The sequence below is a fragment of the Lissotriton vulgaris genome, chromosome 4_1 (genome assembly GCF_964263255.1).
Source record: "Lissotriton vulgaris chromosome 4_1, aLisVul1.2, whole genome shotgun sequence".
NCBI lineage: Eukaryota > Metazoa > Chordata > Amphibia > Caudata > Salamandridae > Lissotriton > Lissotriton vulgaris.
The window spans coordinates 1360142601-1360161280 of NC_141691.1; the positions used below are offsets into that span (position 1 = coordinate 1360142601).

At 45.2% G+C, this 18680-nt stretch overlaps 1 protein-coding gene across 1 annotated transcript in view; it reads right to left on the reverse strand.

Moving 5' to 3' along the window:
• The window catches only part of EMILIN2 (elastin microfibril interfacer 2), a 246683-nt gene that overhangs the window by 35869 nt on the left and 192134 nt on the right, over positions 1–18680 (reverse strand). The gene's annotated exons all lie outside the window — the stretch shown is intronic.

The following is an 18680-nucleotide window of genomic DNA, read 5'->3' on the forward strand; positions in this document are numbered from 1 at the left end:
TGCCACGTGTTTAGGCCGCTGTATTGGCGTTGCATGGGTGTTTCCACATATCCACCTATGTGTTCTGTGAATTCCCAGATGTACCAACACTGGTAGACCTGGGAATGCATTAGAATTATACGCCTCCACCACCAAAGGCGCAACGAAGGGAAATATCTCGTTGTTTCCTCTTTCTGTGTGTGCTGCATTCTGCAACACACTAAAAAGAGGAAAATGACTCTAAGGATTGTTTCTGTGCAGGAAGGCTTCCCTTCCTGCACAAAAACAATCCTGCTTACAATGCAGGCACCCTTGCACCACTGTGCAAAAGTGACTGCGTTGGCGTTAGGCGGCACATTGTGCACCAGCGCAGGGAAAAGACAGGAATGTGCAGTACAATGTTAAGTACGGCCATTCCCTATCACGCCGTGATTTGTTCATAAATATGCCCCGGGAAATATACTCATGTAAAAGGCATCATTAAATGCTTTTCCAGTTGGGAAATGTGAGGAAAGGAAGCCATATTTAAGCAGGGTATAAGAAAAGGGGTTTCTCCACAGAAAAAAAGTTAAATTTGAAAATGTAGATTTGCACATTACTTACAAATGTTAAAAGCTTCTCTATATGTTTTGTGGCAGGCCTGGAAATCTAGGGGGCATATTGTCAAGGGATTTATCTCCGCTTTTTTGGCTTTAAAAGCCAAAAAAGCGGAGATAAAATTATCTCCCTATCAGCAACAGGGTGCTAACACGCAAATTTGCATGTTAGCACCCTTTTTCTCTGCTCTTCCCCTTGCATCTCTAATGAGATGCAAAGGGGGCGTTCCAGAGAAAAATAATAGGAGAAATGTTGTTAAGCGACATTTCTCCTATTATCAAGGATTTCGCCAACCCTGTTAGTGACAAAAAAAAGCAGCGCTAACCGCGGTTAGCACTACTTTTTTTACACCTGGTATTTTCCTGACTTAGCCATGATATCCTATGGAAGGTGGATATCATGGCTAAGTTTGTGAGCCCCTATCATCAAGCTAACTCCAAACTTCTAGAGATTAAAGTTGGTTTTCCAGTGATAATCTCTCAATTGGCAGTTAGCGCAAGGATTTTTATCACTACTGAGATAAACCTTGTTAATAGCAAGTTATCTCTGCGATAATTTCCCGCGATGCTTAGCGTTAAAAAATTCGTTGCTAAGCATTGTTAGCGGTAAATATCGCTAAACGTTGGTAATATGCCCCTGGGTCTGTCGTAGGCTTCCAGGAATATTCCTGGGATTCTTTGTGAGTCACATAAAAGTCAGAAACCTCATGGGGTAGGAGTAACACTACAGAAGTACATGTCTGACTTTACAGCCACGCGCCATGTAAATTGTCCCATTGTGCAATTAAGTGAGATAGACTTGAGTGCATTCTACGTACCCCAGAGAAGAGTAAGGGTGTCACTTACAGTTGGGCATAAATGTGACCTATGTTAAAAAGGCTGGTTAACCGTTATGTCTGCCGGAGGAAGCTCATCTGGCTCTGTGGACATCAGAAACATCCTCATGGCTGGCATGTCATCAACGTTTTGAGGCAGTTATGGCTTTGGAAGCTGTCGCATATGAAGAGTAGGCTTCCGATGCCTTGGGCACCTTATTTTTGTTTGATATATATATATATTTTTTAATATCTTTATTGCTTTTTAATTATTTCCTGTTACACAAAGTAGAAACATCGACATATGGTGCACTTATAATAACATTTACAGTGCTGAAGTATTATACATAATAATCAAGTGATTTCTTCCTTATAATCATAGCACCTTCCTCATCTATATCTCAGGATCCGACGTGCATTTGGAAAATAACATAGGCATTCATGGCTCACATACACTGTTGTCCCTGATCGAGGAGCGAGACGTAATTATCATTTGCAATTCTCCCCAGCAGTGGACATCATTACATAATCACAACAGTGCATATAAGGGTACATTGCCCATACTCCGCTCATCTTTGAGAGCGTAGCGTGCTATGCTGCCTGGGTGAAATAGGATTATACATATGCCGTAGTCTGCTGGGTGGTGCACGCAGTATGGCATTGGATTGTGTAAGGGCTTTGAGGACATCATCCCAGGATTGTGCAATAGGGTTATTTCGCTGCCCCGCCATTTCCTCCCTGTGAAGGATAGTGCTTTCTGCCTGCGCCCAAACGTCTAGTGATTTTAGCCAGTGAGGTACCTCCGGGGGGTCTACGCGTTTCCACTCTTAGTTATCAGTCGTTTTGCGGTTATTAGGCCTAGGTGTCTGAATCTAGAGCTGACTTTGTTGGCCTTAGTCAGGGTACCCCAGGATACAAACTTCCCATGTTGCAGGCACCTCTGTGCCGGTGCAGTTTGTAAGTGCCTCTGTTATTGCGCGCCAGTAGGGCAGAAGCAGGGGGCAAGACCACAGCATATGTAGCAGGTCAGCGCCAGGGAGATGACATCTTGGGCACTCAGAGGTATTAATATTGAAATATTTATTGATCCTATCTGGTGAGAGATACGCTCTATGTAGGATATATGTTTGTATGAGTTTAAATCGTGAATTACGTGGCACATGCGTGGCACCGGCCAGGACACGCTCCCATTCCTTGTCGGTCCAGGGTCGGCCCCTGTCCTCAGCCCAACGCGCGTGGAGTCTTTGTAGTGGTTTTAACACATGAGTGAGCAGGGCCTGTACCAACCAGTGGACCATGTGCGACCCCTCCCCCATTACATGTAGATACTGCAACAGCTGGTGCGTCGACGGCTCATCTGTCAGGTCCCCCCATGCTTGTGTCAGTGTCCGTATGATCGCTGCGTGTAGAAGGAACTGGCCTACCGGCAAGTTATTGTCCGCCAACAGGGTCGCGAAAGGTAGCAGGGTGCCTTCTGCATATAGATCCCCCAGCGTCTCTATTCCTGAGTTAGTCCAGGGTGTTAATATTGCGTCAGTTATAGAGCCTCTGCCTCTGAGTGTCCTGATAAGTGGCAATATTGGGGCATATGGAACCGCTTCTTTCGTGAGTTGAAGGCTTCTTCTGTAGCATCATAGGCTAACTCAATGTGTATCTGCGTCGGTTGGGGAAGTTTCGCCAGTGGATGAAACAAGCTATAAATCTGTGTTTGTGTCCACATTGACGCCTCGGTCACCGTGTCTGTCAGATTTTTCCCGCTCAGCCACCTCGCAACCCACTGCAATTGCGCAGCTAAGTAGTATAACTCCAAATGAGGAACTGCCAAGCCTCCACACTCTGGTGGAGAGTATCATTTCTGCAATGCTATCCTGGGTCGCCCTGCGTTTCAGATCAGGCCTCGGGTTAATCCCTCTAGCTCCCTAAATAATCGTACCGGGACATATACTGGAAGGTTTGCAAAATAATACAATTGCCGTGGCAGTACTATCATTTTAGATAAAGTGTTGTGGCTCATCACATTGAGCGTAGGGTCTTCCAAAATTGCATCTGTGCTCTTATGGAGGAGATGGCGCGCACCAGGTTACCCTCCAATATGTCCGCCCGGGAACGGTAGATAAATACACCCAGAACCTTATTTTTGTTTGATTGTGTGATTTTAACAAACAACCCCCAACTTTGATGATTTGTCTTTGAAAAGCAAAAAAAGACCAGTGGGTCACCATGATGCCCTTGTATGGTAGGCCAGCAGACAGTTTATCTTTTACCAAAAGTGCTTCCAATGTGTCAGCAGAAGGGACTTTGATTAAAATGTCCTGCCTTATGGTACCAACATGTACAGGGTGTGTTGTGGATCAGGGTGCTGCTTGTTATAATCAGAATGACAACCTAGGGGCCTGATTTAGAGTTTTGGAAAATATAAAGTCCTCCAATTTCTGGAGGAAATTCTAAATATAGACTAGAATCTAAAAACTCAATTGCCTACTCCATTCTATCACTTGTAGAAGGTTCTATCGCCTTGAAAAAAAATATGTATGTTCGATGTTTTTTTGTAGGAGGCAGGAAAATCTAATATGCTGAGATTTCTAATTTTAATTCAAGGACTTTTTTGAGAATCCCCAGAGAGTATAACAATTTCTCAAATACAATACAATTGCAAAGGAAATTCAGGAGGCAGACTTCCCTCTGTATTCAGAGTCCCTTAATAAACTCAAGTATTTTAGCTCCTACCAAACTCTAAATCAGGCCTTAAGGACCTGTCCATTATGGTAGACCCCTTGCCCGTTCACCACCTGCAAGCCGTGCTGGCCGCCACTGATGGAAGTCCTAGCATTTCTAGGCACTCCATAGTGTTTGTGGTAGTCAGAACTTACTGTCTGCCCTCTCACTGAAAGTTGCCCTCCGCCCCTCACTACACCGCTCCTCGGATTGCCACTTCCTCTAGAATATTTGTAAAGCCACGTGCAACTACTTCACTTCCAATACTCATCTTGAACTAAGGAGAAAGAACTACCTTTTGTTGTTCACAAGACCTGGCTAAATTATTTCCAATAGATCAAAGCCGACGAGAGCAACATCGACCCAAAAAAGGAAATTGGCAAAAGGCCAAGTCATTTTACACACAGATAATAGAGAAGAGGGGCTGGTGGTCCCACGCTGAACCCCTGTGCTTTGTACTGTTTGTGTTGACTGTATGAGGTGGAATGCACAAGACCAGGATAGTTTCAGGTAAAATGGCTGCCATGGGGCTATGGCAAACTGAATACAAAAAGTTACTTCATGGTAATAAAAATCTTATACATTTACTTATAAGCATGAACTTGGAATTCACCCCATCCCCAAAAGGATTGAGGCTCACTTTGAATTTGACTGGTCTGTTGGATTAGACCACCCACACCCAGAATTAGGTCTAAACTGACCCTTAAATATATCCTGTTTCCACCTTTTCCCTCTTATAGCTTTTCACATCAGACAAGGATCTTGGCCATTTCCATTCTGGGAGTAGGGAACATAACCTAAGGACTGAAGCAGAATTTCTGTGTTGAGAATGTGTCCGAGTGGAGTCAATGACTCTTTGTGGCCCATGCGTCTCCACCCTCTATTTGCCGGACAACTGATTCTCCATGAGGTTCCACTGACTCTGTTAGGCCGGTGTGCCTGCACCCTGCATTTCCCGTACAGCTGCTCCTTCTTGTAGTAGCAAGGACTATAGGAGGTCTGTGCATCTTCACCATGAATCTGCCACGCAACTGGTTCCTCAAGTAACTTGCGAACACCGCAATACACCTAAGCCTATTCCCTAAATTCATTGTAAAACTGTTTATTCAAATGATATGAAGGTCCTGGAAGCCCAAATGCCAGCACCTTCTTGTTCTTTGCTGTAACATTTGCCTATTGTGAGAGGCTGCCCAAGCCCCCCTGCACACACTGCAGCCCACCGCTGCTGCACACCGTCTCTCCTGCACCTTGAGACTGCGGCTCATTCCCCAAAGAAACCAGCCGTTCCAGACTGTATGACCATTTCTGACCAGGACTGGCTGAGAAGTGGAGCTCTCTTGAGAAGTGGAGCTCTCTGGAGAAGTGGAGCTCTCTGGAGAAGTGGAGCTCTCTGGAGAAGTGGAGCTCTCTGGAGAAGTGGAGCTCTCTTGAGAAGTGGAGCTCTCTGGAGAAGTGGAGCTCTCTGGAGAAGTGGAGCTCTCTGAAGAAGTAAAGCTCTCTGAAGAAGTGAAGCTCTCTGGAGACATTCACTTGACACTGAAACCGAGAATCGAACATAAGAATGCTTACAAAACAGACTCTTTTTCTAGACTATTAGACGGGATTTGCCAATCTGAATGTAATACCTGATTACGGTGTGTAAAGCACAGAGACAGCCTAGTACACATTTGCTACGTGCTGAACAGCAGTTACAAGGTGTCACTAACCAAAGGGCTCTATTGATATGCATCTGATGCATTGTTTCAGAAGATTAATTAATGCCGTAGAAACTTCTTTAAGTTCAAAAATAAGTTTATTGAGGGAGAATAAAAGAATAATATAAAAAATATTATGACAATCAAAAGTTACATATAATAAAGCAATCTATGCCATAGAAACTTCTTAAAGTTTCCCCAAAAAGTAATCAAAGTAGTATCTCTTTGCTCAATGCTTAATTTGTAAAATAATATGTGTCAGGGTTCAAAGCTTTGTTCAAACGTCTGTGGCCAGCACTACTGAATATTGGGGGCTGCCGAATACCAATGCTGTATAGTCTTGATTCAACCTGATGCCTCTTTCATCCACTACCTGCATCTTTATCTAACTATTGCAGGTTCTTTCTCATCCCGGCTTTCTCCCTTTGGGATTGTTTCTCTCTCTTGCTCTGGATCAAATGTTGTTGAGGAAAAATAAGAGCCGGTCAACACAAATGGGGAAACATCCTTTACAACGAAACTCTAACAACGCGGTACCATTACAACGCAGGTTTTACAACGATAGTCGTGTCCAATGACTTTCGCTGGAGGGATCTCTAGGATAGGGAATAGTTTAATTTACTATCCAACACCTTCCCTACTATCCAAGGGGACTGGAGTTGGAATAGTGAATTAAACTATTCACTATCCAGCGCCCCCCAACGCAAGTCGTTGTAACGACTTGCGGTGTAAAACCTGCGTTGTAACGGTACGCGTGGTAATACCACGCGTTGTACCGTCATACATCCCCACAAATGTGTACCAGCGGGCCCCACCTGCACACCCCCGGCTCAAACTAAGCACTCTATTAATGGATAACACGAATTCGAGATTGTGTTTATTGTGAGTGATAAGTGTGCTAACTGGAGGAAATGTTTACCACCAAAACCACCCTCCAGGAGTCAGCACTGTATATATAGAACGTTTTTGGGATATAAAAATGTTCTCGTTTGTTATAAATTGTGTCATTTTCTAATCACTTTTAATGTGTTACTTTAACAATTTAGATGACAGGAAATATATACCGTGGCGTTACTTTAAATAAATACTACCACCAATTGTACCACTGGTCCTCTTTATTGTTCTTTGTGTTCTGCTTACTTGATAATCAATCATCAAGAGAGCACAACTTCTGTCCAAACATATTTTTTAAACTCTGACAGGAATACACATGCGAGGCTCCCCCTTGTCTGGTGTGATCCATAACGGCTAGCTTCTCATGCACACTTCCTTTATACAAAGGCTGCATTAACGAGCCCAGGGCTAGCAGGGCCGCTATATGCAGTTGCTCTTTTTTTCTTGTCAACCAGAGCTCTGTTTCATATGTACCAGAAAACAGCAGAGGACATACTAGTAGCACCCTGTGAGGTCCAAACACTCCTGTTCTGAGAGTGATATAGCATTTGATGTTAAGGCTTCTACAAAAAGACGTGTTCCTGAACCCTTTTGAGATTGACATTCCAGCTTGTGTTTTGTTGCTGAGGAGCGTCTGGATTATCCTTTTTTTATTTTTTATTTTCTTTATTGAGTTTCCAGTTGATCGAACAGAAAAACGATTATACATTATCAATGCAAGTGTCCAGTTCAGGTTATTATTACCAAGTGCATTTTGTCTATCCTATTCATGGAGCATTGAGGTAGAAGGGACCATACATGTTACCACAGAAGACTCCGCAAAATGACGCGTGCAGAATGCTATTATTCATAATATCATAGTTACTCTAGGACTGCCTCCCCTAACCACCCTTGCTTGGTCTATGGACTCTTCCCCATCTCTCTGTCCCTCCGGTTCTCCGGTTTCCTTACCCACCAGGTACTGCTGAAATATACTCCAGTAAGCTCTTGGTCTAGCTTGCGGTGGTAGAAGTTCACTATGTGATGTAATGTAAAGTATGTATACTTGTAAAGCACACTGTTACCTCGTTACATGGCGTCCTGGCGCTGTATACCGTTGGGGAACCCGTCCTGGCTTTCCCTGTGAGAGGGCACCCCCAAGGTGAAGCCAGGCATCCTTGGCGCTGCTGGGGCCGTTGTGGAGATTAAGCAAGCTATTGCCCAGAGTTGCAGAGTGGGACCCATGGTTAGCGTAGGCACCTAGGCGAGAATTATCGAGTCCGCGGACATTGACCCAAGACCCTGCCGCGTCGGGAATTGAACCCTGGTCCCGGTCCGACTTCTGCTTCAGGGTCTGCCACTTCTAACCAGTGAGCCACACTTCTCCACTAATACACATCAGACTGGGTGTTACAACAGATCATGTCTCTAGTCCACTCCTCCGTTGTTGGGCGCGGGCCCCTGCCCCATCGCATCGCCCCCGTCTTTTAGCCAGCAACATCGAACATCTGGATTTTGCTTTTGTGCTGTTGGTCGGCTTGCCTCTGGATTTGTTATCTTACAAGGCTCTCATTTTGGTAACCACAGAGGGGTACATTTGTGAGGTTGTCACGCAGTGCAGCTCAGCAAGTCTCCTTGCTGCGCCGCACTGCATGATAGGGAAAGGGCAGGAATGCTCCATATTTATGGTTTAACTCTTTTTTATTGGCATTTCAAAAGGTAAACAGATGATAAAAGGCCATTAATGAACCTTGTGCTTGCTGGGCTATGCATGCCCCAGTCAATGAACACATTTGTGCAAGGAAAAGCATGGCGAGCAGCCCCTACCCTTCCCTCTCCACACCCACCCCTCACTCACTTCTGGGCTGGAGTATAAAGTCTATGATGCCCGCATGTTGGCTAGGAGTGCTTGGAGGGTGATTGTGAGTTCGCCTCTGGTAGGCGCAGAATACGCAGGTATCTAGGACACGTGAGCTCACGAAAATCTTGTGCCAGTAAGGATAAGAAGGGGCGCCATAATTTCCTGAATGTTGACCCCTGCCCTGCCAGTGAGAGTGTTATCATCTCCATACCCGAAATATGCCAAAGTCTATGGAGCCTGCCAGTGTGGGAGAGCATTTGCTGGGTACCCCAGTGGGTGAGGATGTTCTGTAGGGGGACTCCCAGTGCCAACCCCATTTGCCTTCTCCTTCTGGCTTTCAGGGGGTAAGTCAATGGGTTTGGAAGGCCAAGAATTATGTACGCAGGGAATTGTGGCAGCTGGTTTTTGAGGTGGGAGTCGATACCATTGAGCACCTGAGTCCAGTATTGTTCGATCAGGGGGCACTCCCATAAAATATGTACTAAGATTCGGGGTTGTACGCAGCTGCACCAGAAGTCTGTGCTTTGTGATGGAACTGCCTTATCTTTCCATACTAGAGTATAATACCAGTACATGATGATTTTTGTGAGTTTCAGTCAGAGCCACATTAGTGGCGGTGTCCCTGGCTCTATGATATATTCCCTCCCACTCTTTGCTGCTCAGTTGTCTTCCCAGGTCTCTTTGCCACCTAGCCCGGCTCGTGTTGTGTGTGTGTTTATTCCTTGCATTCAGGAGTGCGTACAATTCAGAGATCAGCTTCTTGCCCGAGGTCTTAGTAAGGAGCCATTTTTAGTATTTGGTGAGATGTCTCTGTGCATTAAACGTATTTTGTGGGTGCAGTGTCCAGTGTCCGAGCTGCAGGTATTGGAGGCGATCTGACTCGGGGATGCCATGGAATTTTGGAAAAACATGTGGAAATGGTGAGGTACTACAGTTTCCCACATTTTACTCTCCATTCCAGCTGAGAACACTATAATGGCACTATAATGGTGTGATAACACTGCCCAGTGTCAATAATGCCGGGTGTGACACTACTACACCAATTTTAGCGGGCCACTTGTAGTGAAGAACAAAATGTTCCTTCAGCCAGTACATTTTATTGGTAAGTTCGACCAGCATTTAATTATCAGGGTATTCTCACAACTATGACATGCTGGGACTTAATGCCCACAATAATTCTGCCATTGGCTCTAAACCATATGGTAAAGCACACTTAGGGCCTGATGTAGAGTTTTGCGGAGGGGTTACTCCTTTACAAACGTGGCAGAGGTCCCGCCCGCCTTATTACAAGTGCATTATATCCTATGGCATTTATAATAAGGTGGACGGGGTTTCCGTCATGTCTGTGATGGAGTATTCATATGGCAAAAGCTGAATCCGGCCCGAAGTCATGCTAGCTCAGAACCAACATGTCTTCCTCAGGGGCGGTACACCCGTTTGAGAGGAAGAGCATTGTCCTACTGATCAAAATGCCCCAGAATTAAAAAATAAAATGGTAATAGAGTTGGTTTATTACCATTTTATTTTTTAATATAACAACGTTGGACGGGGCGGGCCACTATTGAGTGACAGCAGTAGAGTGGAAGGTGGGCTGCCTCTGGACTTTTCAAAATGTGCATGTCTTTTTGCCACAGCCAGCCAGACATGCCCACTTTAACCCCTTCAGCGCGGCGCGAATTTTCGCGCTGTGCTGAACGTTCCATTGAGCTTATGGAACCATGACGGAACGGTTCCGTCATAAGCACAGGCCAACCGACGCTCATGACGGAACCGTTCCGTCATGAGCACCGAAGGGGTTAAAATCTCCAAGTGTAGGGCTCCGGTGTCCTTGGGAGTGGCGAGTGAGGCCTCTCCCTCTAATGAGGGCGCTGCTCTCACAAAATGAGAGCAGCGCCAGGATTGTTTAAGGCACTTCTCAAGGGCTTGCACTGCAGGAAGAAGATGTGCAGCGAGGAAGGGGTTGGAGTCGGACATGTCGCAGGTTAAGTGTTTTTTATTTTTTATTTTTATGTTTACCCATCACACATTTGGCCGCCACACCACTCCCCATAGATGCCAGACGCCACTGTTCTTCCTTATCGAGAAGACAAAAGTTTTGGCTTTGCCAATACTTGTTTGTTCTTCGCTATCAGTGTTGTGTTTTTGCCAGAATACTGTGATTTTTGAGGCTTCAGCATGCGTTCACTGAACCCCTAGTCCTAAGTGACATTTCCTCCCGGAAGCTGGGTATTGTTCCCGCTTCCTGTGCAGAGCGTGCGGCTCATTTTCTCCACCTCATACACTGCTTGCAGTGACACTTTGAAAACAAAGGAGCTTGCTCATTGCATTTCCTGGAAGGGGCGCACTGTTTGATTGCACAACCATCTGCACGTGAGCTGGCAAATAATCACAGAACAAGAAAATAACCAGAAGCAAATGTGAGCATACACAGTGAGGTACCGCGTCTTAAGGAGCTCAAGAGCTGGCATTCAACATCCCCAGCTAGAGTCTTATATCGTAGAGAATAGTGGCCTCATTTATGAGGCTGTGCGTCACTTTTACGCCGCCGGTGCGTCTCTTTTTGTGACGCACCAGTGGCGTAAAACATGCGCCTTGTTGCGCCATATTTACAAAGTGACGCATCTAGGCAGATGCGTCACTTTGTAAACCCCTGCGCTACATTATACCTGCGCCAGGTATAATGTATGCAAGGGGGGCGTTTTGACGCAAGAAAGGGTCATGGAAGTGACGCAGTGAAATCTATAAGATTTCACTGTGCCATTTCTTGGCCGCTAATGCGTCAAAATCTTACGCCTGCTTCATGGCAGGCGTAAGACTGACGCAGGCACTAACAACATGGGACTTGCCCATGTGAAAGTACACATTGCTGGAGTTGCGTCACTTTTGTGACACACTCCAGCAATGCGTCACCTTTGCGCCTACAGATACGTCAGAAATACTGACGTATCTGTAACTCCTTGCGCCATGATGCATCATATTATAAATATGACGCATCAATCATGACGCAAGGAGTGCGCACTGAGAAGTGACGCATCGCTTCTTTCACGCAGCGATGCGTGTGTCTCATAAATGAGGCCCCTGGTGCTTTGTAGTCAGCTGGATTGAACGGTCTAATTTCAGCCAAAAGACGGAGGCTCGACGAATGACAAATGAAAACCGATGTTGGGCAATTGAATACGATGTATAGCAGCCCCCACAACTCGCACCATTGCTGCTCCATGCCATGTCAAATGGGGGCCTATTGAGCTTTTCCAGTGGTTTCTATTAATTGGTCTATGATAATGAAGTGCACTGTTCACATATGGGGCCAGATTTGCAAATGCTTTGCACAGGGTTTGCACTGCTTCACTAACGCAAAGTCAGAGCAAAGTACCCAGGTGGGATTTGCCATCTGACGCAAATTGTGATTTCCATGGATGGTAACCTAAAGTAACACGGTTCTGTTTTGCAATGCGCTGCCTTGCATTACTTTGAATCAAGGGGTCTTCTATGGTTGGTGCATGCGCATTGCCATGCCGTCACCCTGGGGTTTTGGTGCAAATACCTATCTACATATAATTGCAGACAGGAATTTATGCCTGTACCTTCTGGAGGTAGCCGCAATGAGGATAAATGTTTTAATTTCTCCTTGTTTTCCCTACTTTGCATGTGTACATCATTGTACATCATACATACAAAGTGGGAAAAGCCTTAAAGCATAGGTTTTATACCAAAAGGGCCCCCTTCCAACACAAAACTATGCTTCAGAAAATGCAGATATCCTTGCACTATGGCGCCCGGGTGTCTGCGTAAGCACGTCTGCTTAGTGTGTGTCAGCGCAGAAAGACTGTAGCACATCTTCGTAGATATGATGCTGTTCTGCTCTCTCCCTTTCACGGAATACAGCTCAAAAACTTTATTTGCTGCCCTGAGTTTTGTACCTTCTTAATAAATATGGACCCAAATCACTCTCACGGTCATACAACATAGCAATTAAATGTCAAATTTCTGTTAAAGCATTTCTATGGGAAGCCTTGAGCAAGACAAGCCATGGGTTTTTCACTCCGAATTGTATGAGTGACAGTAAAATGTTTAACCACAGACATGTGACATTGGCATCCGAACTGGATGTACTTTTTATCAAGTTTTTCAGGGAAGTTTATTTATAAATGCTCCACATGTCAACATCTCTCACATGATCGTCTGCAACATACACAAGAGTTAAGAGAGGTTTGGCACTGCAGCAGTACGCAGGGCAAAAACATTCATATGATATCAGCTTTCAGTGGCTTCATCAGTAAGTGCAAATAATAAAAAATCTAGACAAGATAGCCCAACTAAATTTCGATAAAACTCTGTCAAATGTGCGACAGCAGTTGCAGGCATGGGAGTCTCTCCCACTCTCTATCGTGGGCAGATCTAACCTGCTGAAAATTTCAATTTTACCAAAATGCACTTTTTAGTTTGACACTATTCCTTTGGAATTTTCCAAAATTTGGTTTAGGAAAGCACAGGGGCTCTTTTCCTCTTTTATGTGGGGTAGGAAAAATCCCAGAATTTCCCAGAAAAAACTTCAGAGGAAAAAAGCTACCTCTGTGCCTTCACCCACTGCACGCCGATCTCCCAAGATAAACCAAGCAAAAGCAGGGGAGGGAGGGAGGCAGGCTTAGGAGGAAAACTTTATGGCTTCACACAACCCCTGTAAAAACCTCACTGTATTCCTCTGTTCTCTCCACTTGATGCTCTCCGGGGTTGATACGAGCGGGAACTGGGCATAGTAAGGAGTCCCAGAAGATCAGAGGGAGAGCTTAGCCCGTTGAAAGACCTCTGAGGACTGCTTAGAACCGACGTGTAGCTCTGCTCTGTTGCACACCCACGGTCTCAAGATTTTAAAAACTTTTTTTCACTTTTCCCATTTACAAGAGTATCATATGCAACAAAAATGTTTAATAAATTAGCCCAAATATTTTTTTCTGAAAATGAAATAATTTTCATTGATTCATGTCCAAATCTCTAACTTTACATGTGCAAAATAAAATTCACAACACTGAAAAGGCATGTGCAAAACAAAATTCATAACACTGACAAGGCAGTACAAGTCTCAAACTGATTTCTGATTGGCAACGTTCCAATCATCACCCCTGTAGGAGAGTAGGATCTGCTTACTATGGTTACCCCCACTTTTTGCTTGTGTTTCACTGTTTCTCGACTTTAGTCTGGCTGGGGCCCTGCTAACCAGGACTCCAGCCTAGCTGTTTCCTCTCTAAAATGATTGCATGTACATTAGGTACACTCCAGATTGGTTACTGGGTTACCCTTTTGAGTCCCTAGTATATGGTACTTTAGGTACTAAGGGCATAGGTACCCCAGAGGCCTACCAGGGGATGAAGCATGTATTATGCCACCCCTGGGAAGCCTTCCAAAATGGCACCACATGTCTGCTACTGCAGCCTGGGTAAGGTGGTGCATGCACCCCTTACTAAGATATATGTTATAGAAAACAGGGTTAAACCCACTAAAGTCAAAGGGACCTGGGTAGTTATCGGTATAATGGGAAAGGGTCACAGACACAAGACAAATGATTCAAAATTATTTCATGATATACAATTAGTTCAAAGAGCAAAGCTGTTGAATGCAAAAGAGTTTAATTCAGATTTGCATGTACATCCTTTTAGTGGTTGAAACTCATAATACATTTATTCTAAGCATGTCAAATTTCATTAAATGTGTGTGCCCAAATTCACAACAAGGAGGGGTGAAGTGAAGGGAGTGTCAAGGATGGGATAGGGTAAGGGATAGTCTGATTCATTCAGTGGCAAGTCTTATTCACAATTTTAAAGACCGAGTACATGTGGTCCCTTTAGGCAAAGGCCACAACATAAAGGCTCAAAAAAAGAGTCCAAAATATAACTGATGAACAGAACCAAACTCCGTTTGAGCCGTTAAGGTCTTGCTTGGGGTAGGAGTTGGTCGTGGTCATGTAGTCTACGTTTCGACCCGGATGGTTAGTAGGAGAATGATCCTTACAGAGTGGGTCTTCTTCAGGACAGAGAAGTTGTGGGTGGGCAACCTCCTAGCGCAACAGGCAAAAGGGGCTGGGTCTACAGAAGATAGGATCTCACGGACCAAATTGTAGGTTGTTAAACTCTTAAATCTGAAGGTTCTCAAGGCGTCTTGCCAATGGAGTGAATAGTTCTTAAAGGTTTGTTGATTCAGGCACCGCTATTGTTCATTTCAATAGCAGACTGGGTGGATTCTACGCATACAACACACTATCAAGTGCTTCTATGAATCGTACTACCAAGTCCTATTTTGTTAAGAAAACGATCGATTGTGCCTCTGATAATCAGAAGATTCTAAGTGCATCTACCAATAAACTTGACTGGTTTACATTTTGTACCTCCCGAATCAACAAATTGTCTGGAGGAAGACTGAATCCCAAATAAATGGCTCCGCTCTCTTGAAGGTTAACGAGTAAGACGGAATCTCTCCCCCGAGAATGAAGTGCTCCGACAGACCGAGTTGCCGCGTTCACTTCTGAACCCGAATCAACAAATTGTCTGGAGGAAGACACGAGTTGCCGCGTTCACTTCTGAACGCGGCAACTCGGTCTGTCGGAGCACTTCATACTCGGGGGAGAGATTCCGTCTTACTCGTTAACCTTCAAGAGAGCGGAGCCATTTATTTGGGATTCAGTCTTCCTCCAGACAATTTGTTGATTCGGGAGGTACAAAATGTAAACCAGTCAAGTTTATTGGTAGATGCCCTTAGAATCTTCCGATTATCAGAGGCACAATCGATCGTTTTCTTAACAAAATAGGACTTGGTAGTACGATTCATAGAAGCACTTGATAGTGTGTTGTATGCATAGAATCCACCCAGTCTGCTATTGAAATGAACAATAGCGGTGCCTGAATCAACAAACCTTTAAGAACTATTCACTCCATTGGCAAGACGCCTTGAGAACCTTCAGATTTAAGAGTTTAACAACCTACAATTTGGTCCGTGAGATCCTATCTTCTGTAGACCCAGCCCCTTTCGCCTGTTGCACTAGGAGGTTGCCCACCCACAACTTCTCTGTCCTGAAGAAGACCCACTCTGTAAGGATCATTCTCCTACTAACCATCCGGGTCGAAACGTAGACTACACGACCACGACCAACTCCTACCCCAAGCAAGACCTTAACGGCTCAAACAGAGTTTGGTTCTGTTCATCAGTTATATTTTGGACTCTTTTTTTGAGCCTTTATGTTGTGGCCTTTGGCTAAAGGGACCACATGTACTCGGTCTTTAAAATTGTGAATAAGACTTGCCACTGAATGAATCAGACTATCCCTTACCCTATCCCATCCTTGACACTCCCTTCACTTCACCCCTCCCTGTTGTGAATGTGGGCACACACATTTAATGAAATTTGACATGCTTAGAATAAATGTATTATTAGTTTCAACCACTAAAAGGATGTACATGCAAATCTGAATTAAACTCTTTTGCATTCAACAGCTTTGCTCTTTGAACTAATTGTATATCATGAAATAATTTTGAATCATTTGTCTTGTGTCTGGGACCCTTTCCCATTATACCTTACTAAGATATAGGTTACCTATAGCTACCTGTAATCACTGACACATATAAACCTATAAGTCACTCCTATGGCAGGCCTTATCAATCCTGAAGGCAGAGTGCTTGGTATTGTGTGAGACGGTGCCCATGCATGAGCAGGACCCCTCTGCAGCTTTTGGAGACTATTCTCTGAGGCTGTTCTGTGATGCGGCCAGACCATATACTCTTAAGTGCATTACAACCTCGCAGTAAATGCTAACATTGGAATGGCTGCATGGAACCATGTTCTGTTTGGTGTCAAACACTTTGGAATCCTACCCTCCCCCCGCCAGTCCAGGCGGCAGGGGTAGAATTCCACCCTTCTAGAGGGAGAGACATGTACACAAAAATATAACCGGTAATAGTTTAAAAGAACCCCAGCAGCACAAAATGGATGCTACAGACACGGGTCTGACCTACTGCTGCTGGACGAAACTCCGGCAGGGGAGGCCTGGACAATAGGTTTCCTGTCACAGTGAGGTTTTAGTATATTGGGGCCGGGTGGGTGCATTCATACAGTGCTGGAGGCACACTTGGTGTCCCTGTGCATACCCCAGTTCAAACCGGTTGCTGGGGCACTCAGCCCCTGCTCTGGTGCGAAGCTGGACAAGGGGAAAGGGGTGTAGCCACCCCCCTCCCTAGATCCTCCCATAGGTGGGTCCCCAGAGTATGTCCAACCCCTTTCTTCAGTATAAGGGACTCCAGCCCGTAGGACTTTAGATTATACCTGGACGAAACTCTGGTACATATATCCTGCAACTTCGACATTCTACAACAACTAGAAGACAGAAGAATCTCCCTTGAGGTCAAGGAATGACTCCCCTGCTCACGCAGGCACCAAAGAAGCATCTTGCCGATCTGCATTTCTGTGGCTCCCACCAGACCCTGAAGCATTTGCAGATCAGGACATGGATTTCCAGACTTCTCATAGGCCGACATGAGATCCCAGCAAAGCCGAGACCCCCAGCCCTCACGAGTGACGTGGGACCGGAATTCCTGGACACCATGCGCATTTGCTAGTGCAGCAGGCAGAATGCGGACTTGGGATGTAAAGTGTTGTAATGACTTGACCACAGGGTTATACCAATGAACAGCTAGTCCTTTCCCTTTTCCCTCATCCCCTGTTCCCCTGTTCCCCTATCCCTCCCTCCTCTTTCCATCACAATCGAATGTTCCTTACAGTTGAAGGTGCTTTGGGATTCGGTTAACATACGAATGGGCACTTGACCTCTGACTGACGAGCTGAAGATGTGCTAATAAACCTACTAAGAACCACGTGGCATTCTCGAGTTATTATATCATAAAGGTCTGACTTATCTCACGTATATGAAAGTAGGAGATTTCATAGTTCTTTATAGTTTTTAAGACAGATTCCATATGTCGCTTCTAAGCTCTCCCAGTTTATGTTTTTTAGACAGGTGATCTGAAACACATCTTTCCCATCTGCTCCTTACCACCAGGTAATCGACCATGAATCACCCCTCTCAATGAGGAATGGTGCAGAATTTCATACTATTCAAATCCACAAATCTCCTGCTCAGTGCCTGCCATTCAGGTTAGCATTCTGAAGTGTCTAGGTGATGACAGCTCCCTTTAAAATACCTAAATAAATAAATAAGTAGGTGCAGGGGGTGCTGCAGCTGACACATACTGGCCCCTCTCTTCCAGGTCTTTCTCTTAATTTACCCGTGTGGTTTCTCTTTTTCTCTCTAGTAAGTTCCTGATGTCCTCTTCTCTCGGCAATACCTGCTCTACCATCATCATGACCCCTTCCCTTCACAACATTTCTAATCCACTCTCATCTTATATCTCCTGGCCCCCATGCTTCAAACACTTCCTCTCTCTCTCTTTGTTCCGCAATTGTCAATAACCTCCTCACCCTACAGTCTCTCTTCCATCAGTGCTACTGTTAGACCTGGCACCTTGGCGTGAGTCTCCCTTCCACTTTTTGCTGATGTGCCTCCGATGTTTTGCTGGTTTTCCGAATACTCAGGGCGCTGCGCCACGGCTGACCCGTGCCGCAGTGCAAGTGCTCCCTACTGTAAATTGTACATGTGATTGGTATCCATGATTGGTTCATTGGATTTACTGTTAGTCCCTAGTAAAGTGCACTAGGAGTGCCGGGGCTTGTAGATGCCAATACTGCTGGTGGGCCTGCAGCGCTGGTTGCGCCACCCACCGAAGCAGCCGTAAAGATGTGTCTGGGAACTGCGACCGCAGAACCCGCGTGCGGTCTCGTACTGTCACGCTAGCTGGGCAAGTGCACCCACTTGCCAGCCCCCGAACCTTCCCTTGACTACATATTAGTCACCCCTATGGTAGACCTACGAGCAGGGTGCGTTGTAGGTGTAAGGTAGGACAAGCCCTGATGTGTGTGGCATGTCCTAGTAGTGACTTACAACCAAAACCGTATTTCACTATTGAAGGCTACCTGCTCCATTAGGCCAGACTGAGCTGCTGGAGTTATTACACCCTATAACCCCAGCAGGCTCAAGGAGCATGGTAGCGAGTCGTGTTTAGTATGCCTGAACTCAGGATGATAAAATATTTCTTTTAGTGAAGTTTAT